Source organism: Cuculus canorus, chromosome 1, assembly GCF_017976375.1.
Source record: "Cuculus canorus isolate bCucCan1 chromosome 1, bCucCan1.pri, whole genome shotgun sequence".
NCBI classification, from domain to species: domain Eukaryota; kingdom Metazoa; phylum Chordata; class Aves; order Cuculiformes; family Cuculidae; genus Cuculus; species Cuculus canorus.
This window is the reverse complement of record NC_071401.1, coordinates 145379738-145402029: the sequence shown is the minus strand read 5'-3', so window position 1 is coordinate 145402029 and position 22292 is coordinate 145379738. Positions and strand designations below refer to the sequence as shown.

Here is a 22292-nt window from a genome sequence, read left to right as displayed (position 1 = left end):
TTCATCTAGTTTTTAGATTATCCTCTGCCTCCTCCCCTAAACTCACTGAGAATATGTTTATTCCATTTGTTCTGGAGGCTGTGAAGTGCTACTTCAAAGCACATTAAGAAGATACTTAAGTTTCACACAAAGGGGTTACTATTGTGAGGAGTTTCAGTTTGGTTTGGCTGCTGCTTTTCACCTTTGCTTGAATATGTGTTTATGCTGTTACATTACAAAAGGGCAATTTCAGCCAATAAGAGAAAAGAACTAATGTAACCAAATTAGATGATACATATTTGTATAATCAGGTGTTTTTCACCGCTATTAAGAGACATAAAAGGGGCAGATTATCAGTTCTTACAGGTAATGTGTTGGCTGATTCATTTGTTAAAGAGCAGTATATCTGTGCCATGCTCATTTTCAAGCCAGGAATCACTGACTTCATTCAAACAAGTCTCATGATTCAGGGAACTAAGGTGGTAAATACTGTCCTGACTACCAGTGGGTAAGAAAAGCAATAGGCAGCTTTGACTTGGAGGAAATTTAGACAGCATTTTGAGTTGTAGTATGTAATTAGCCTAATTATGGATTTATTAAAAACTAATTGTACCTGACACGTACTTAAAGTACTCATGTAATTGGTGCTGTTCAAAGATAAAGCCATGAATACATGGCACCTCATATCTTCAAGGATTTTTGTATTCCATGATACAAAATTATATGCTTCAGCTCCCTTTCTGTTGATCACGGCTTCCTTTTAAAGATAAAACTATGAGAAGCTTGGGTAGGAATCACAGGAAGTTATTCAGATATCTTCTGCAATGAATTGAATGAACTGTAAACAGCATATTCTTGGTAGACATTAGCTTAGAATTTTAGAGAAACAAGAACTTAGCTTGCCTGGGTGCCAGAGAGAGTAAGGGAGCTCTTCTCTTGTTAGAAACAAGTGAAATATCTCACATGTGATAAATAACAAACACTATAATAAGTATATATTAATTTCCAGAGTTATATTTAATAAAACTGGAAAATAAAAGGGCATGTATTGATAATTGGTATAATAATGATAACATGGGATTTTACAAATCGATATCATACCAATAATGTCAAGTTATTTAATCCAGATGCCAATCTGATCTTGGATGGTGTCAGGAGTTAGAAGTCATGAGCTCTTATTCTTTGCATTTTCTGAAGCACTGAGTAGATTTAAAATAGATTACACAATCGTCATAAAATAACAATGTTTTCCACTCCTTTGCTGAAACAGTTAATTCATACTCCTTGCAAATAAAAATCCTTCTCCGAGAGATTTCTGAAGGCATGCCTGTCTTTCGTCTCTTCCTTTACAAAGACGGATACCATATTTTCCTCTCAGTGTGTAAGTGACGATGAACTCTGAAGTTAAAGCCTTTATGTCTTCTATATTAAGAAGGTTCCATACATTTTTTGTACATGGCTGTACATCAGGACACAGCTACACCTTGTGAAGTAGGCTCATCCCAGTGCTCCTGGGACCTTTTGAACCCATGTATAGGCAGAGAACATCTTGAAGACCCAATGAGATATGCTCACAAGAGAATACTTCTCTTAAGAGATGTCTCAGCTTCAAATTCAAGACAAATACGAAATATCATCCCACACAGTGCATGTTTGCCAGAGATGTTGAAGTGAGAAACACATATTCTCTATTTCAAAGGAAGAGGCAACCTTCTTACTGAGCCTTGGTGGAAAACCAGACTTCCAGAAGCATTCTAGAAGCTCTGATCATTCAGAAGGAAATTAGGGAATGTATGAGACCTCCAGCACTGGTGACTGAAACAAAGCCTAAAGAAGTCATATCTCACATGTTTGCGGGGTCATTTGTTGGCTCTACACTGGTTTTCCCCCTGCTGTGGCTCTTCCTCCTTTGCTGGAAAGAAACTCGGACACAGAAGAGAAACAAGATTTGGCTTGCAAATTATGCCAATCAGATATATACTTTTACCTGAGGATAAATTGAATAGCTCTCCAGATTCCACAGGTATAAGCTCACTCCTCATTGATTATAATGGGAGCTTATTTACCAAGATCCAGTGTGTACCTAAATGACAAAATTTTAATTTATGCATTTTAATACATCAGCTGGATCCCACCTGGAGTGTGTAAATAGGAGGCAGAAGGAGGATCTGGGGAACTACGGAGCTTGTCAGTCTGCCCTCTGTGTCAGGGAAGGGTATGGAATAGGTCATCCTGAGTGCCATCACATGGCACATAAGGAACAAAGAGGTGATCAGGCCCAGTCAGCACAGATTTATGGAAGGCAGGTCCTGCTTGATTGAACTAATCTCTTTCTATCACCAGGTGACATGCTTAGTAGATGAGGGAAAGCCTGTGGTCCTTGTCTACCTGGAAGTTAGTAACACCTCTGACATCATTTCCTACTGCATTCTCCTAGAGAAACTGTCTTCTCATGGCTTGTATGGACATACTCTCTCCTGGGTATAAAGCTAGATGATGGGGCCCAAAGGGTTGAGAGGAATGGAGATAAATCCAGTTGGTGCCTGGTCACAGGTGGTGTTCCTGTGACCAAGGCTCAGTGTTTGGGCTAGTTCTGTTTAATATTGTTATCAATGATCTGAATGAGGAAACTGAGTGCACCCTCAGTAAGTTCACAGATAACACCAAGCTGGGTGGAAATGTTGATCTCCTGGAGGGTAGGAAGGCTCTAAAGAGGGATCTGGACTGGCTGAGTTGATGTTCCGAGATTCAACAAAGCCAAATGCCAGCTCCTGCATGTGGGCTCACAACAAAACCATGCTATGCTACAGACTTGGAGGGAGTGACTGGAAAGTTACCCAGCAGAAAAGGACTTGAGGGTGTTGGTTGCAGCCAGCTCAACATGAGCCAGAAGTGTGCCCAGGTAGTCAAGAAGGCAAATAGCATTCTGGCTTGTACCAGAAATAGTGTAGACAGCAGCACCAGGGAAGTGATTGTCTCCTGTACTCAGCAGTGGTGAGGTTGCACCTTGAACACTGCGTTCAGTTTTGGGCCCCTCATTTCAAGAAAGACATTGAGGTGCTGGAGCATGTCCAAAGAAGGGCAATGAAGCTGGTGATGAGTCTAGAGAACAAGTCTTTTGAGGAGTGGCCCAGGGAAATGGTATTGTTTAGTTCGGAGAAAAGGAAACTGAGGAGAGGCCTTATCACTGTCTACAACTACTTGAAAGGAGTTTGTAGTGAGGTGGTTGTTGGTCTCGTCTCCCAAGTAACTAGGGATAGGACAAGAGGAAATGAACTCAAGTTGCACCAGGGGAGGTTTAGATTGGATACTAGGAAAAATCTCTTTTCTGAAAGGGTTATCAAACATTGGAACAGGCTGCCCAGGGATGTAGTGGAGTTAGCATCCCTGGAGGTATTTAAAAGAATTGTAGATGTGGCACTCAGGGATATGGCTTAGTGGTGGACTTGTCACTGTTAGGTTTCTGGTCGGACTCGACAATTTTAATTTTTTTTTCCAATCTAGATGATTCTATGAAATAAAAATATTATCTTTCATTTCTCCTCTCCTCCATTATGTTTCCTAACAACCTCAGACATGATATATCACAGTATGATACTGTATGAACAATATAAAACTCATCTTTCAGATTCAGAAAAAAATGTCCAAAACGATGCAGTGAAATGAACTGCGAATTAAGAAACAGCTTCAGTGTGGCTGCCAGGAGCTACTTATAAACTCACAAACCCCTTTATTTATGAAATAAATTGACAGTATCATCAGAACTCTGAAGATCTCAATTTAAGTGTGTGCAGCTACTGTTAATTTTGTACACGCTAAATTTTTATTTTATTGAGACTGCAGTGTCGGTATGGTATTTTGATATATCTTTGTTTTTAAGTGTATGCAATTAAAATACATCTGCATTTTACAACTGTTTTTTTTTATATTTCTGTTTAGCAACGGTTTATAAAGACGGAACCGATAACAACATAACCTCACAGAATACTTGATTACCTTTATTGAATAGAACTTATGAGAAATAACAACTGATACAAAATTCATCATTTATGGTGATTACATTTTCTCTAGAAAAGGCTAGTTTCCTAAATAATAACTGATTGAAAGAACAGACCAACAACCACCTCTCTACAACCTCCTTTCAGGTAGTTATAGACAGTGATAAGACCACCAACCAGTCTGGTCTTCACTAGGCTAAATAACCCCAGGTCTCTCAGCCGCTCCTCATAAGACTTAGTCTCCAGCCTCTTCACCAGCTTCATTGCTCTTCTGTGGACACACTCCAGAGCTTCAATGTCTTTCTTGTAGTGAGGGTCCCTAAACTGAACACAGTATTTGAGGTGCAGCCTCACCAGTGCTGAGTACAGGGGCAGAATCTCTTCACTGCTCCCGCTGGCCAGGTTTTTTCTGATACAAGCCAAGATGCTATTGGCCTTCTTGGCCACCTGGGCACACATGTGGATCATGTTCAGTCATCTGTCATCCAACACTCCCAGGTCCTTCTCTGCCAGGCAGCTTTCCAGGACTCTGCACTTGGCCCATGTTCCTCTTATATACAATATTTCTATAATAACAACTATATTTCACCTGTTACTTCGCCTGCATGGTGAAAATAGAAGTAAAAAGTCATTCTCACATGTTGCACAGTAATCTAACACTTTGCAGGAATGCAGCTGCTTGGGATCTTGAGTCAGGAACACATTTTCAAAGGCCAGTTAAGGTGTTACCAATTCAGTGGCTGGACTTGGTGTTGAGAACTGTCCATAAAAATGAGACTTTGACCTTCTTTATTATGATTCACCATGGCTGCTCTCATAAGAGCCATTTAAAGTCATGTCTCACAAGCAAAACAGACTCAGGATTTTATGTGCTGGATATATCCCATCTGCTAAGCTAATAAATTTACACCACGTCATTTATGCACATCTGGTTATGTCCCAACATCCAGACATCAATATGTTCATATGAAGAACAGCCTCTCACAGGTCCTTCGCTCAGGTTGCTCCTGAGATGGTGGCAACTTTCTATGCTGGCCAGAGTTTGACTTAAATCAATCAGAGAGGGTGAACTCTGGACCCTGTATTACTGCCGACCTCATGCTAAGGATTACCTCCAGCTGCCAGCTGTTCTATGTTATTGACGTTAATTTTAGAGAAACAAGACTACTTCACATTTGATTTCAGCAGAACTCTGTAGTGAGTATTGGTTTCAAACAAGCTACCCTAGAAAAAATAAGGGTTGACTAGGACTCATTTTTTCCTACTACTCTTTTTCCAATCAGTCAGCCCCTAACTTTCTGGTGTTTTAAAAATATGTTCCAGCTATGATTAAAGGTTTCTTTGTTTTGCCTTTCAATTATGTCTCTGCAAGACTGTAAATGCTTTTACATGAGAATTGTAAAGCATTGAGCATGCATCTGTTTTTAAGCTTGGGAACTATTACAGTCATTAGCTGCTTCTATAATTTGCCCTTTTTGTACTAATACTTTCTCAGCTTGAAGGGCATATTGCTTATATATTGTTTCTTTGTGCTTCCATGTCTCATTTACTCAGAGTGGCACAGCAGGTTCACTAAATTAAGGATTAGAAACACAATGGCCAGGATACTTCTCCCATTTCTATTTTCTGTAAATTTTCACAGTTACAAATGAAATCTTTACCTTCATAGATTGTGTAAAACATACTAAATTAAAAAAAAATAGATAAAATTTGCAGCTATATATCTGTATGCAACGTATATATAATTTCTTTTTCTTTTACTCTTTTATTTTCTGCTTTTCAGTAGTTCAAGCCTGATTTATTGCAAAACCAATGCCCACATGCAGTGATTGGCATTGGCCTATGAGCAGGCTATAAAGTTCCAAGTATAACTTTTTATGTATGTTTAAACTCTGTTTCTGAACCAAAGGTGGCCAGAACAGCACACTGGCTGTCCTTACAAAACCACCCCTCCTTAACAGTAGTCAGACTACCACAATCTGTTCTGCAACTAGAACAGACTTGATGCAGAGAAAAGCCGTTATTTTTTTCTCTTTTATTTTAATGCTTCCTTCTAGTGAGGATATTGTTGAACAAAGAGATGCTTCCTCCTAAATAAATAAATAAATAAATAAATATTGCTGTACAACTGAGGAAAAGATTTTCATTAGATCAGGTATAACAGTATCAGATCACCAGTTCTGTATTGCCATCCATCCTGCCAATTCATTCAGGCACATATCACAACAGGAAGTTCCTCGCACTGCAGACATGGGGGCCACCAGGTTGCAGAAAACAGCAAGAAAAGCTTTGAAAGAAACAAGGACTATCGTTGAATAACAGACTGAATTATTTTCCTATGTACATATTACTGATATTTTTGCTGTATTCAGAACTGTTGAAACTATTTATTTAAATACAAGTATTATGATTCCTTTATTTCTTTTATTTTTTTACACTCTAATGGTCATATAAAAATGTTATTTCTTATCAGGTTAAAAATTATCAGTGAATACTTTTTCTTTGTTAACAGGTGTGAAAATAAGATTTCTTTAAAGTGATTTTGTCCTGGAATATTCTTGATTAAACCTATACGTAATTATGACTTTATGGTCCTACTGAAATTAGTTATGAGAGACCCTAGCTGCTCAAATGAGTACAGATTATTCTTTACCATCATAATGTTTTCTTAAGAACATCAGATATGAATAAGCTTCCAGGCTATTAAACATCTTGAACTTTCTAGATGGCATTTTAGTTGTTATTCAGTTTCTCCTTAGGTGTTTTTTCCCTTTTTAGAATTTTGTGTCCTTAAGCAACTATCTTGTCTGCCTGATTCTTGCATAGCTTAGTTTTCCATTGAACATCTTGACTTTCTTATAACAGTGACTTGTCAAACAGAACTCAGGAGGCAGTCATCTGCTGCTCCCAACTATAAATGCTGAATAGAAAACCTGGATGAGGGTCTTCATTTGATGTCAGCTTACACCTCTATTATAATCAATAAAATTCTGATTAGCAAGGAGGCCGGCCTTGATGAATATGTAGCAGGACAGTCAATGAAAGGATATTATGACAACTCACAAAAAGTGTATGTAGAATTTAGTTAAAAGCAAAAGAAGGGCTTTTTTTCCATTACTAAACAGACTTCATTCTCTGTCCTATCAATGACAAGTGTGTCTTGTTTTTTCTTGTAAGCCTTTTTCCAGTTTGTCATGGATAAAAAAGGATTATGGAAGGGGAATGATGGAGTAAAATGAAGTGGAAAGGCATACCACAAAGCTCAGCAGAGTCCAATAAAACAGAGATAGGAAGCATAAAGTCTGGATCAGATTAGAATTTATAGGTAAAATGATTGCATAGAAGGAAGTAAACTATGAAAGTAATTTGTAGTTCTGGTGTGATTCTGAGTAAGGAAAGTAGAGAGTTGACAATCCCACTATATTGCTAAAACACTGTGGAGCAACACCAGAAACTTGGAAGAGTTTTGAGAAGAAAACTTGTGAATCATGAAAGTTTTATTTTCTTTGCTCAGCAGATGCTAAGGTGCCTCTAATGTATGAGACAGTAGAAACCCAGGAATATTTTAGGGCTGTGGAAAACTGTAAAAAAAAAAAGTATATTCCAATATGAATGCAGAATGAATATGAACACGTGAATGCAAAATGCCAGCCAGGCATAAAAAATGGCTTGTGCTGCTGAAACCTGCAGTGGCAGAACATGAAAATACTAGCACTTCATCTACCTGTGATTACTCAGAACAACCAGATCTGAAACAAAGACAGTGACTGAATCCTAATGACTCTCAGACACACAGAAGTGGGACAGGATAGAGAGATTATCATACCTGAAGGGTATAATGGGATGTATCAAAACCCACCAGCGCACTCCTTATTGTATTCTTACTCCTAAGACCCCAGGTGGTGTGGGGACTAGCTTAAATATTGATGTTCCTCAACCTCCATGTCACTGTGAGCAACTCTCGATAGGCTGCCTGGGTGCAGGTGTCCCAGTGCCGGGCTGCTTGGCAGGCTGCTTGCAGTCATCCTGCTGCTGGGGGTACCGAAGCATAAGAGACCAAAATCACTTGGGTTTTAGCTAAATCCAGCCTTTCTTTCTATGAGGTGTTGCATCAATCTACATCAACACTACAGTCTTGCAACATTGTTTACTACAGGACAATTGGGCAGTCTTGTTTTCAGGAGTTTCTAAAAGATAAAGCCAGCAGTTCCAAGCCTGGGTTCATCCCATCCTGACACAGAGTTCTCATATAGTTCATGTGGATCAAAGCCTCTTGAGGACTGGAAGAGGATCAGGTCAGGGAAGACATAGCAAGTAGGGTATACCATTGGCCCTGTTGGGATGCATCCATGAGCGCTGCAGGAGATATGTGATGTCATTGTGAGCCTACTTTGAATCTCTGAATGATAGTGTGGCTTAGAGAAACGCCTGACTGCTGGAGGAAAGATAATACCACTTATCTTAAAAAATAGCAAGTAAGACCTATGAAAAACACACCTGTCAGCCTTACCATGATCCCTGGAAAGGTGATGGAACAACTAATTCTGGACAACATTTCCAGGCACATTAAGGACAAGAAAGACATCAGAGGTAGTCAGCACACATTGACCAAGGGAAAGTCATGCTTGACCAACTTGATAAACTTCTACGAGGAAATTGCTGCTTTGGTAGATGAAGGGAGAGCAATGACTGTTGTCTACAAGGCTTTTGACACCATCTCCCATTAGATATTCATAAAGATGATGAATTGTGGGCTGTAAAGCATACAGTGGACTGCAAACTGGCTGAACAGCCAGGCCCTGGAAGTAGTTGATCAGTGGCATAGTCTAGTTGGAGGCTGGCAGGTAGCAATATACCCCGGGGGTCAGTTCTAGATCTGATCCTGTTTAACATCTTCATTAATGATCTGGATGATGGTGTAGAATGTACCCTCAGCAAGTTTGTAAACTGGGAGGAATGGCTGATACATCAGAGGGTTGTGCTGCCATCCAGAGGGACCTCAACATGCTGGAGAAATGGGCTGACAGGTACTTCATGAAGTTCAGTAAAGGGAAGGGCAAAGTTTTGCACCTGGGGAGGAATAATCACATGCATCAGTATATGCTGGGGGCTGACAAAATGGAAAGGAGCTTGATAGAAAAAGACCTGGGGGTCCTGGTGAACACCAAGTTGAACAGAAGCCAGCAATGTACCCTTGCAGAAAAGAAGGCTTCCAGTATTTTGGGTTGCATCAGGAGGAATGATGCTAGCAGATTGAGGGAGGTGACCATTCTCTTCCACTGAGTGCTAGTGAGGCCACATCTGGAATACTGGGTCCAGTTCTGCGATCCTCAGTATAAGACAAATGTGGAGCTCCTGAAGAGAGTCCAACAAAGTGCCAGTAAGGTGACTAAGGGTTAGGAGCACCTTTCCGATGAGGAAAGGTTGACAGAGCTAAGACTGTTTAACCTGCAGAAGAGAAGGCTCGTGAAATTTTATCTATTAAATGGATGAGGATCCCTGAACTAAGGATGCAAAAATGGGATAAGAGAGAAAATAAAATGGTGAAGAAAACAAACTCATAGAGGAATAATCATGTGAGAGATCACAAGAGGAATTCACAGTATATTGCACATCATGCTAAATAGCAAGGTGGGAAGGAAGCAGAAAGGACAGGTATTACATAGGCAGCAAGTCCTTTTTGTTAGGCATCATTTCTGAGCTATTTTATGTGTCCTCAGTAGCATGCAGAGAGGGTAAAAAAATGCTTCAATCCTGGCTGGGACTAGGGTGCCATCATCGTAATAAGACTTAATAATATTAATAATAGTCATTATAGTTGTTTTTCCATTAAACAGTAAGATTTCTCGGCTTTGGGAGAGCCTGAAAATTCATAATGAAAATGCAGACTCTTTGTGCTTTAGTTCAACTTTATTTGATTGAAAACTGACATCCTCTACAGGCTGTCAACGTCCCTTAATTATCATGGAAGAAATAACAGGAAAAGGGCTAACCTCTCTGCATGAACAAGAATGAAAGTTTAAAATGACTCAGGTGGTTTTTGCAAGTATTCACTGTGCTACTGGTGCAGCATGTGTCCCTGTAGAATGATCAATGCTGACTTACCTGCAGCTGAGTTTTAACAGCCATTTTCTTTTTCCGAAAAGAAATCAGCACACTATTCACACAGCTCAGCATGCTGCAAATTCAGACTATTTAAGTGTGTCTCACTATGAATAAACAGTGATTTGTACTTGGAAAAGGGAGTTTAGTAATTGCAATAGGCATGCCTGAGTGTCCTCTGACCAATAAACAAATTATGCATCTGACATAAGCTGTCTGTGATGAGTGCCACAATAAGAAATATCATTTATTTTATCTCTTTCACACTAAATATAAAAAAAAAAAAATCCTGGTGCATTTAAAAGACTGCAGTTCATTAAAACCAGACCAAGTTCCATGCAATAAAGTAGTACTATTTAGAAACACTCCGGAGTAAAACAATATTCTTTCCAAACATCTGTGTCAATGAAAGGTTCTTGTCACTAAAACGTTATGAAAAAACTTCAAAATCTTCATACCACAGATACTAGGCATGAGACACATACTTTATAGCTTGCACAAAAGGAAAGGGGTCAAGACTTTTCCAAACCTAGGAATCTTAAAACTGTCTTTCTTAGACTATGTAAAAATGCTGAGGCTTGTAGCTTCAGCAATGATGGTATTTTTTTTCCTCAAGGATGCCAACTATCTTTCTGCTCCTCCCACTGACTGGCTCTGCAGCTTGGGGAAACTCACTGAACTTTTTGGTGCTACTATCAGCCTCACTGCAAAATAAAGACAGTTATAACACTGCCTTCCTTAGGGTTGTGAGACATAATTTGTTAAGATCTGTAAGTAAGTCTCAGCCTGAAAGAGAGAAGGTTCATTCGTAAACTATGGACTGATAGTTGAGTAGTGATTTGTGCATTTTGTTGGGAACAACGTCAGTTCTCCAATATAAGTGTTGAAAGGGTAGAGAAAATATGATCTCCTGCTCAGATGGGATTCCAAGACACTTGTTTTCAGGTCCAGAAGTACTTGACTGCAGCTAGGAGAGTGAGACATAGTTGCCCAGACTCACATTGCAATAAGGCTTCTGCAAAAAGGAAGCAGCCTTTCAGTTTTGCAGAGTTAAGACAAAGGTAGAGGCTTATAAAGAACTTCACAAGTAGAAGGGTGACAAGAAAGCAGGACGGCATTCATAGAACTATTGGAAAGAGAGATATCCATATACTTCCCAGAAGTAAGAAAACATTAAAAAGTTTCAGTAACTGTAAATATACTCTTACCAACAACAGAACTATTATGCTCATAGGGTACACATCTTGTTTTCCATGTGAATTACTTATTTCACCTCAATACTGCATGTACCATTCAGAACTGTTTAGTTGTGTACTGTTATTTACATGTGAATATAAATAAATATTCTACACATCAAAATTGATCCAGCACATACCTGCTTTGCACAGGTGGGTAGAAGTGACTGTTAGGTGCAATCCAGAAGAGAAAAGCTCTCACTCAGAGAATATCTCTGTATGAAAATGACAAAAGATTACACAGTCAGTAAGAGAAATATAAAATTGCTCTTTCTATTATAAATATGTGGATTGCTAACACATCATGCACAGCTGGAGCTGTAGTTGCAGAGTCATCAGCAATCCACCAGTGGCCTTGTCTCCAATGGCTAGTATTTTTCACAAATCTGGGACCACAACAGTGGGAATTACTAGGAGACATCTGCTATACTCTCAGCCCATTCAGTGATGCCTTCTGAAACGTTCACTCCAATCTTTGTCAATCCTCCTACTCTACATCTTAAGCATTATCCGGACCAGATGAGAAACTATTCAGGGAATTGTTATGCTGTGTTTTGTAGGAATAAAATAAAATAAAATAATAAAGGCAACTACCTGGAAAAAAAAGGACTATGGAAATAAGTGGCACATAATAGATCAGCTTTTAAATCCTAATTTCCAGTATTCACTAGTGCCATTAGCTGTAGCAGGTGTTAAAATTGCAGAGTGCTTCTGCACACAGAGCTTGCCTCCAACCTTTTTGATGTTGCATAGCTTTTCTTTCATGTGTTTCCCACTACTTCTTTATTCTTTTGCCTTTAGAATGTGTGTGCCTATACTTCATTAAATTTGAGGTCTTCACAATGCTCAAAACTGATTTATGCCTTATATTTGCAAACAAGGAAGAACCAGTGGAGGATGTGAATATCAGGGGTAGTCTTGGCTGCAGTGACCATGAGATGTTGGAGGTCAGGATCCTGCGAGAAGGGAACAAGGCAAATTGTAGGATCACAGCCCTGGAGTCTGGACAGCTCATGGATCTGCTTGGAGGAATTCCATGGTTGTACCCATGGATCTGGTACTGAGACCAATACTGTTTAAGATCTTCATTAATAACATGGATCATAAGGCAGCACACTCTCAGCAAAGTTGCAGATGACCCAAAACTAACATTAGTGGTTGATTGGTAAATGAGATAGTTATGCTGCCTTTCAGAGCAACCTCAAGAGACTGAAGAATTGTGCCATCTGGAATCTCAAGTTTACTAAAGGGAAATGCAAAGTCTCACACCTGAGGAGGAATCACCCTATGCACCAATAGAGGCCGCAGATGACCAGATGGAGAGCAGCTTTGCGACAGGGGACTTTCCATCATGGATAATGGATTGACTACAGGGAGACAATATGCCCTTGCAGAATGGTGGCCAACAGGTCTGTCAGCAGTTGAGGGAGGTGATCCTTCACTCTAAAGTGCTGAGTGGAGTGCTGGGCTCACCAGCACAAGAGCAACATAGGCATGCTGGAATGAGTCCTGCCACGGGCCACAAATGTGACTGAGGGACTGGAACTTCTCGCATCAAAAGAAAAGGTGAAAGTGCTGGGACGTTCAGCCTGGAGGAGAGAAACCTCAAGGGGATCTTACCCGTGTGTATAAACGCCTCACTGAAGGGAGTGAAGAAGACAGACTTTTCTCATTAGTATCATGACAGGTTGGAATGAGCCCAAACAAAAATCTGGGAAATTCTTTTAAACATTAAAACTGCTGTTTTTTACTGTGAGTGTGGTTGAACAATGGGATAGGTCACCCAGAGACTTTGCGAAGTCACCATTGTTGGAGATTTTCAAAACTCAACCAGACAGTAGTGGAGGACAGACTAGAGAAATCTTGGACTAAATGTGCTATCACAATGCAGCAATTCTGTGGTTCTATGATTCTGTAATCAAGGAAAATCCTTGTTTAGATCTCATGGAGACAAAATAACTGCATAAAGAAAACAGATGCAGCAGAAAATCAGCAATTTAAAAAAAAAATAAAAATCATATTCTTCCTGTACTTTATTTGCATTTAGTTGAACTAAGAAACTAAAGAGTTGTCAAAAGAAAATATCCATTAGTAGTTCACTGCAGGAAAACATCAAGAACAAACTAACAAATATCCAACAATCCATGTTAATCTATGTTCATCAACCATCAAAACAGCATTTAAAGAGCTTGGATTTTATCTAGATCTCTGGATTTGACCTTGACAGAAAAGGATTTTTCTGCTTGGTGTATTTGTTGATTGGAATAAGAAGATAGAAGAAACATTTCAAGACATTTGGTCAAGAGATTTGAACCCCTATTCAGCATCTATGAGAGTCTCAGATTCAATTTTTAGGTTACATCACAAGAGAATACTTAACTGAAGCAAAACAAGCTTTGTGGTATGTGTTATGTGTTTTATACCAAATATCTTTGCCTTGGCATTGGTACACTCCAATTCCTGCCTAGCGTTCCTATGATTTCAGTGGGACTGTGAGCCAATGTAAGCACTAAGACTGAATCAATAGTTATCCAGCTGTCAGTTGTCATCCAAGAGTCAGGTACAGGGACAAGGTAACCTGAGACGTGTATAGAGATGCCACCCATTTGTGGAGGGATGAAGTCAGGAAGGCCAAGGCGCAGCTGCAGGTGAACTTGGCAAGGGAAGTGAAGACCAACAAGAAGGGCTTTTACAGGTACATCAATCAAAAGAGGAAGATCAAAGAGAACGTACCCCCACTGATGAATGGAAATGGGGATCATGTATCAACAGATGAGGAAAAGACTGAGGTACTCAACAACTTTTTTCCCTCAGTCTTCACTGATAACTGCTCTCATCACCTCTCCTGGATCATGGGACAGCAAGATGGTGACCACGGGGGTAGACCCCCTCCCACAGTAGAGAAGGGTCAGGTTTGTGAACACCTGAGAAACATGGACACATATAAGTCCATGGTACCTGACGAGATGCATCCCAGAGTCCTGAGGGAATTGGCGGATGTGGTTGCCAAGCCAATCTTCATGATATTTGAAAAGTCATGGCAGTCAGGAGAAGTCCTTGGTGACTGGAAGAAGGGTAACGTTGTGTCAGTTTTTAAAAAGGGTAGAAAAGATGACCCTGAGAACTACTGACCTGTCAGCCTCACCTCTGTGCCTGGGAAGATCATGGAAGAGATCCTCCTAGAAGCTATGTTAAAGCACATGGAGGGCAGGGAGGTTATTAATGGCAGCCAGCATGGCTTCACCAGGGGCAAGTCCTGTCTGACCAACTTGGTGGCTTCCTATGATGGGGTAACCACAGTACTAGACATGGGTAAACCGATGGATATGATCTATCTAGTCTTCTGCAAAGCCTTTGACACAGTCCCCCACAACATCGTTCTCTGTAAATTGGAGAGATATGGATTTGATGGGTGGACAGTAAGGTGGATAAGAAACTGGTTGGATGGTCATATTCAGAGAGTAGTGGTCAATGGCTCAAAGTCCAGATGGAGAACCGTGACAAGTGGTGTCCCTCAGGGGTCTGTACTGGGACCAGTGCTGTCCAATATCTTTTTCAATGATGTTGACAGTGAGATTGAGTGCACCCTCAGCAAGTTTGAGGATGAGACCAAGCTGAGTGGTGTAGCTGTCACACCGGAAGGATGGCATGTCATGCAGAGGGATCTGGACAGACTGGAGAACTGGGCCTGTGAGAATCTCATGAGGTTCAACAAGGCCAAGCGTAAGGTCCTGCACCTGGGTTGGGGCAATCCCTGTTTTCAGTACACAATGGGGGATGACGTGATTGAGAGCAGCCCTGCAGAGAAGGACTTGGGTGTGCTGGCTGATAAGAAGCTTGACACGAGCCGGCAATGTGCGATTGCAGCCCAGAAGGCCAACTGTGTCCTGGGCTGCATCAAAAGAAGCGTGGCCAGCAGGTCGAGGAAGTGATTCTGTCCCTCTATTCCTCTCTTGTGAGGCCTTGTCTGGAATACGGCTTCCAGTTCTTGAATCTTCAACTTAAGAAAGACATGGAGCTGTTGGAATCGGTCCAGAGAAGGGCTACAATGATGATCAGAGGGCTGGAGCACCTCCCATACGAGGACAGGCTGAGAGAGTTGGGCCTGTTCAGCCTGGAGAAGAAAAGGCTCTGAGGAGATCTTATATTGACCTTCCAGTACCTGAAGGGGTCTACAGGAAAGCTGGAGAGGGGCTATTCGTAAAGGCTTGTGTGGATAGGACCAGGGGGAATGGGTATAAACTGGAGACAGGCCGATTTAGGCTAGACATTAGGAAGAATTTCTGCGTCATGAGAGTGGTGAGACACTGGCACAGGTTGCCAGGGAAGTTGTGGATGCCCCATCCCTGGAGGTGTTCAAGGCCAGGTTGGATGGGGCCTTGAGCAACCTGATCTAGTGGGATGTCCCTGCCCATAGCAGGGTGGTTGGAACTAGATGATCTTTAAGGTCCCTTCCAATCCTAACTATACGATGATACTATGATACTATGATACTAAAAGTCCTCTGACTAAGAATATTTAGAGGGCCCCAGTGCCCATAAAGCTCACAGCCATGAGACTGGGTAACCAGTTGGCAACCTGGCTATAAATAATTAGTGTGCACATCTGACTTGTTCAGTACTGCAGTGGACACTCTTGCCAGAGGAGGTCAAAATGTCACTCTTGCCAGAGGAGGTCAGAAGAGTAAGGAATAGGAGCGTTTGGTCAAGAAGATGAAGAGCAAGGAGAGCAGACCCAGGGCTAAATGAAGTATGTTTTGCCTTCCTTCTTGGTTCTGTTTTTTTTTTTTTTTTTTTTTTTTGCATTTTTGGAGGTACACTAATCTCATTAGTTCTTGTAAAGACAGCATTAATGAATACAGTACTGGCTGAGGAGCAGATTGGGTTAGGGCCCTTAATTTTGTTTGTGCTAGTCTGACTGACAAATCTTCCTTCTACAAAGTTTCCACTTCTTTCTCTGCATGCTTTAATGAATAAACAAGGAAGTAGAGAGTAGGTAAAGTTCCCTGCCTGCAGTATGAGTAATCTTAGAGGGCTCTAGAAAGAATTGAAGTACTCAGTGTCTTCTGTATGTCTATACATATTCAAAATTGGCACTAGGAAACAAGCTCAAGTATGAAATGCATGGCCAGCAACACTGCATAATTTTGAGGGCATTCTCAAATTCTCTTTTGGTGTAATTCAATTAGCCTTCTCTAGAATGAAATTTGGCAATCATCTGGGAAACAACCTATTGTGAGCACTGCTAATAATCAGTTGTATGGATGAGGTCGCATAAAGCTTGATTTATTCAGCATTCTAGGAGTCCTAGAGCTTTCATGGGCACCTTGTTGTCCTCACATCAGGTCTGAGAGTAAGTACCCTTTACATACTTGCTGTATTATTCCATTAATATTTTGGTTTCAGTGACTGCAGAGAAGTCTCTTCACTATCTGGGGCAAATTAACTTGATGACAATATTTCAAAATGGGAAAGGTAAAATTGCAAAATTCTGATTGACACTTAATTATCAATTGATTATCAAAGCAAGAAAAATTATTCAATGTATTTTTTATAATCAAATCTCTTAACAATTAGTTTTGAAAACAATGAGTTTTGTTCCTATTTACTACAGTGTAATGGGTATATATGCAATCACAGAGATGTAGAGATATGTATGCATACAAAAACATATCCATACTTAATCATACGGGTCATAACAGTGAGCGAGAGAGAGAGAGAGAGAGAAAGAATAGTCTGAAAATTTCCCTCTTGAGATTTGCTGAGAACACTCATGTATAATGCACTAGCATTCCTGACAGGCAATGGTTGGATCTCAAGGGGTGATAACTTCACTTGAGGCTTTTTCATTTGCTTTGTTAGCAAATAAGGATGTGCATTACAACTGAGAGGTGTTCCAGCTCAGGGGGAGATTACTGGTCTTTGCCTGCTATGTTTGAGAAGAGCTCGAAGGGCCTCCTGCGTAATCACATACTTACAGGGTTTTGAGATAATTGACTTTCATCAGATATTTGAATATTCATTTTGGTGTTTTAATATTTGGCTGCACTTGTAAGATATCACGCTAATGCAGCTTTCTACTACTTGCATCAGACTACAATACCTGGGCCATGATCCTGTTGTCAGGTGTCCAGGGGGTCATGACTGATGGTCACTCTTTCTCACACGGTGATGAGACCTCTTTCCAGACACACAGAACCCCAAGAACACTGGAGAAGTGCCCTTGTGCTCTGGATCACTGTGTTATAACAATGGGTATTCTTTGTCCAGAGTCCCTGATTGAGATAATCAGTTATCAGTCCCCTTCTTCAGATGACTAGAGACTTTTCTTCCCAATTACAGTAGTTTCAGGTAGGCCAAGAGGCTGCCTTGGCACCCTGGAAGACTGCCTCTATACAATACAAATTCGTCCTATGAAGGCTGTGTTCCACTGGATCAGATAATAACCCAAATAAGGGAGAGAAGGTATTTTTCAAGGTGCATCAAAAAGGTTGTGTAAAGCAGCACAGAGTGGTCTGTATGGCTAGCTAGGTGGGAAGAAATCCCACCCTCATATGAGGATGATGAAGGCAGCTCTAATATCTATTTTAAGTCTTTGTCTACATTCCAGGGGTCCTGGAAGAAGTTTTTCCTGCTCTGTTGCAATGCTTCTGGCAAGTGGTATCTCACCTGGCCCCATCCTTAAGAGAATGATTCCTAGGCTAGATAAGGTATTAAAGTTATGTGGTGTGAATATGATCAAATGGCACAATTGTGGAAAGACTGTCATTGCATGCAGCTATGGAAAGCACATTATAACGTTAACTGCTAAAAGTCCTGTATGTACAGGGTGCTGTTTCCCTTTTGTAGAGACTGTGTGTGCAGTCTCTACGTGCATATATGCATAGAGTAAGTAAAACGGAAGGATGTCACGTACAACATGCTAGAGAGGCCCCCAATTAAGTAGGCCTGAACATACTGAACATGGACCAGTAGGATGGACAGGATGGATGCAGAGATCACTCCAAATAATGTACAGTTTGGACACATCTACTCTGAACTGGGGAAAGGGAGGGGAACTTTGTTGGAGGGAATGTGCTGGTGAAATGCTCTCTGCTACCTGGCTGTAATGCTAAGGAATATTCCCGTATTAACATTAAGTAGTGCTGGTGAAGACACTGAGGAAGATGGCTTCCTGGGTCCCATTATTCCTAAAAAGGCTTTGAGGGGTTCCTTTCTTTTCAGTAGTTTATTTGGCTGTGGGGGCAATGAGAGAGGGTTTGATACCTTTGACATACATGACTTACTGCTTGCTCTGCTAGGGGGTACTGGTTTGTATTTTTCCTGCATCTACAAACTCTCGTAGAAGAAATTTAGTCCTCAGAATGGTAAAATCCAAATTATATTCCAGAAATATAATGGAAATTAGGAGGTGAAAGTAGTAGTTTTTTTCGCCCAGGGGCAGGTGAACTCTTTCTCAAAGAACAGTGTCAGCTCATTTCATTGAGATGTGATCTTAAGCATCTTAAACTTAGCAGCCTGCTGGCAGGCTAAATATCGGTTTATGTCCCTCTGACTTTTGTTTGCATTTGACTGACATTTAAAATAAGAAGATTTTCAGGATGATATTTGTCTTTGTATCTCCAGTTTATAAAGTGCTTGCTTTAATGATGTGTTAATCATAAATGAAGCATCAGGGCCCTAATATCTAGATGTTACAAAATAACTCTAATTACTATGATGAAACATTACAGTTATTTATTTGAGTTAAACTAAACATTCCATGCTTGTTTCAGTAAACTTAAGGCAATTTGTAGGATTTCTCAAATCTCATTATGTAAACTGATTATTCAAATAACAAAGTAGCAGGGAATTGCACAATATAATAACCTTCTTCCACTTAATGAGTAAAGTTATTGGTTAAAAAAGTAGTGTTGATTTCAGTTATCCTGTGTCTCTGCTCTTTGGCTTTCTATATCAAATAGCAAATGTTCAATATGATGAAAAGTATGGACAATTTTTAAACAAACATACAAGTTAATGAATGAAAATACATACTTTGAAAACAAATACAGGCTTTAATTACAGCTATGCCTAGATGTATGCATAAATTCAAACACAAACAAGGGCACACAACACACAAACCTGCACTTTCACTCAGTTGGCATTGTTGCAGTCCCTTTTTTTTAAGAGTGTTTTGTATGTAAGCTTTCTATGTATAACCACTCGAGACCTTTGGTACATAACCCAGTGCCTCCTACCCTTGCACCCACCTAGGTTTGACAGATGAGGTCAAATGAATAACTACGGCATGCTTTCTGCATTAACCTGCACTAAGAAAAATCTCAAATAGACAGATATGTGACTTTTTTTTTTGTCATGCATCATGAAGGAGCATCTGGGACTTAGAATCATGGAATCATTTAGGTTGGAAAAGACCTTTTAGATCATTGAGATGAACCATAAACCTGCTATGTCTACCACGAAACCATGTCCCCAATTGCCACATCTACACGCCTTTTAATTACCTCCAGAGATGCTGACTACATCCCTGGGCAACGTGTTCTAGTGTTTCAGAGAAGGTATTTTTCCTAATGTCAAATCTGAACCTTCCCGGTGTAATTTGAGGTCATTTCCTCTAGTCCTATTGCTTGTCACTTGGGACAAGAGACCAACACTTACCTCACTACAACCTCCTTTTGGGTAGTTGTGCAGACTGATAAGGTTTCCCCTGAGCCCCTTCTCCAAGATAAACAACTTGTTTCTTCAGCCACTCCTTATAAGACTTGTTCTCTAGACACTACACCAGCTTCATTGCCCTTCTTTGGACATCTTCCAGTAGCTCAATGTCTTTCTTACAGTGAGGGACCCCAAACTGAACACAATATATGCCATGTGGCAGTAAAAAGGAGCATCTCTTCTCTTGAATAAAGAAGAAAACATAATAAGTAAAAAAAGCCAGTTTAATTCTCTGCACATTAAACTCTAGTATCTGGGTGTGCCACACTTAGAAAACCTTGAACAGAGGCTCAGAGGAAGTGTACTGAACGTTTTCCCTGTTTACATAGTGTTGGGTCACCATGTTTTCACTTTCGCAGTCATACTAACGGTTTCAAAGAGAAAAGGCTCTCAGAGTTAGTGACAGAGGTGAAACAGATGAGACTTCAGGAATGATCGAAAAATGTTAAAAAAGCACTGTGGCTGGAAAAAAAAAGTTGCAGTTTTTGTCAGAAAGGGGTTGACAGAAATTTATTTGTCATGTCAGAAGACAATAAGCCAGATTGGAGGATATAAATAAGTTGGAAAAGAATGCAAATTCTCAAGGATAGGTATAAGCCAAGAGGATGGAAGTTGAGATCTTTTACAAAGACAGCATATCATCTAAAGTGATGTTCATGCTGTTGAAATGGATTTTTTTCCCCAGTTGTATTAAAATAAACAATTGCAGTTAGGTGTGTCTAATTGCACGTTACTGTAAATAATATACTTTTATTCACTGTAGCTCCATCCATTGTAACATCTGCAAAATTACTGATGTTTGGGAACACTTGCTGCTTAAAATTCTGCACTGGCCGCCTAATTAATGAAGTGAAGATGTTTTATACATTCTTGCAGCTATTACAGAAATTCAGTTATTGAAAAATTTTACCAAAATGGAAAGAATGTGCTGTATGAGCACTGGGGCACCAGTGGAATTAAATCGTTTTGTTGAGTGTACATAAGGTATCACTTTACTGCTTCAGAATTGCCTCAGTGCAATCAGTGAAATGGCTGATTTTTCAATGAACAAAGGAATTGAGGAGACCTACTGGATCCTCTAGTGATGTCTCTTACTGGTACAGGTAACCATATCAAGCAATATTTTCAGATATATATATACCAAGTTCTCACTTAATATCAGTTAGATTTCCACTGTAGGAAGGATATTTCAGAACATCTGTCCTTTGAGTCTTAGAAGCTATAAATTAGCTGTCAATATAACTGTATTTGTAGTTATCTTCTGCTTCCTTCAGACCACTATTAATTACATAAATTAGTCTTTTCCCTCTCTCATGTTTAATCCATGCAGTTTTAGAAATATACTCACTCAGCTAATTAAAACTTCATCTACATTGTTGAGCAATATTTTTTTTAACTCCATGTCATGAATTAATCTTTTTTATTTTTCTTCTTTTCTTAATTTGGAGAATTAGAACTCCAAAATCCTCCCAGTGCCTCATATGAATTTCAAGACTTACGTCTTGGCTGGGTACCTACTGCCAAATTGAGATAGAAGCACCTTCTTTGCCCCATCCCACATCACGGCAAGAGTTACAGAGGGATGGCAAATTCAGAGTCACTTTCTTACCTACGTTCTGATCCACCAGTACTTCCAAGTCTTTAGCAGCTTTGTATTTTCTAACTGGTAACTCCTTCGTTTACAGTACTAATTCCTCAATGGAAGTGTTTCCATATAACAGTATGAAATTTCATCCTATTTCTCTAACGACTGTCTTTAAGTAATTGAATTCTTCCTGACGGTGTGGTATCTCGAACAAATACTTTTATTATTTAGTAGTTACTCTAATGAAAGTACTAAAGAAACCTTCAGAATTGTATGTACTAAAACTCCCTTCTAGCACAGTAGTTCCCATTTCAATGCAGTATCAACGTGTTCCCTTTAGCCTGTTTCTTGCTTGCTTTGCTACTCAGTTAATAACCCTCATAGTAAATAATAAATTAAAATAATCCTTTTAATCTTTTGCAAAGTTTGAATTTAGCCCACTAATCCTGTACATGAGAAAACAGATCCATACCAACTCTCAGTTTTGAACGCAGTGATACTGAAGATATTTCAATCCCACACTGAATCTATATCTATCTATAGATTTTCTGAATAACTTATTTCATACTGCAATGAGCTAGAACCTGTAATATAAACAGCAACACATCTATGGATGATCAAAAAACAGATGCTGTTTTTTTGCTTGTTGTCCAAATGCATGACACGTAATTATTAA

At 39.9% G+C, this 22292-nt stretch overlaps 1 long non-coding RNA gene across 1 annotated transcript in view; it reads right to left on the bottom strand.

Moving 5' to 3' along the window:
- The window catches only part of LOC128854196 (uncharacterized), a 91666-nt gene that overhangs the window by 60560 nt on the left and 8814 nt on the right, over window positions 1-22292 (bottom strand). Inside the window, exon 2 of the long non-coding RNA XR_008453169.1 lies at window positions 11455-11529. This is a non-coding gene — a long non-coding RNA (uncharacterized LOC128854196). The remainder of the gene's footprint in view (window positions 1-11454; window positions 11530-22292) is intronic.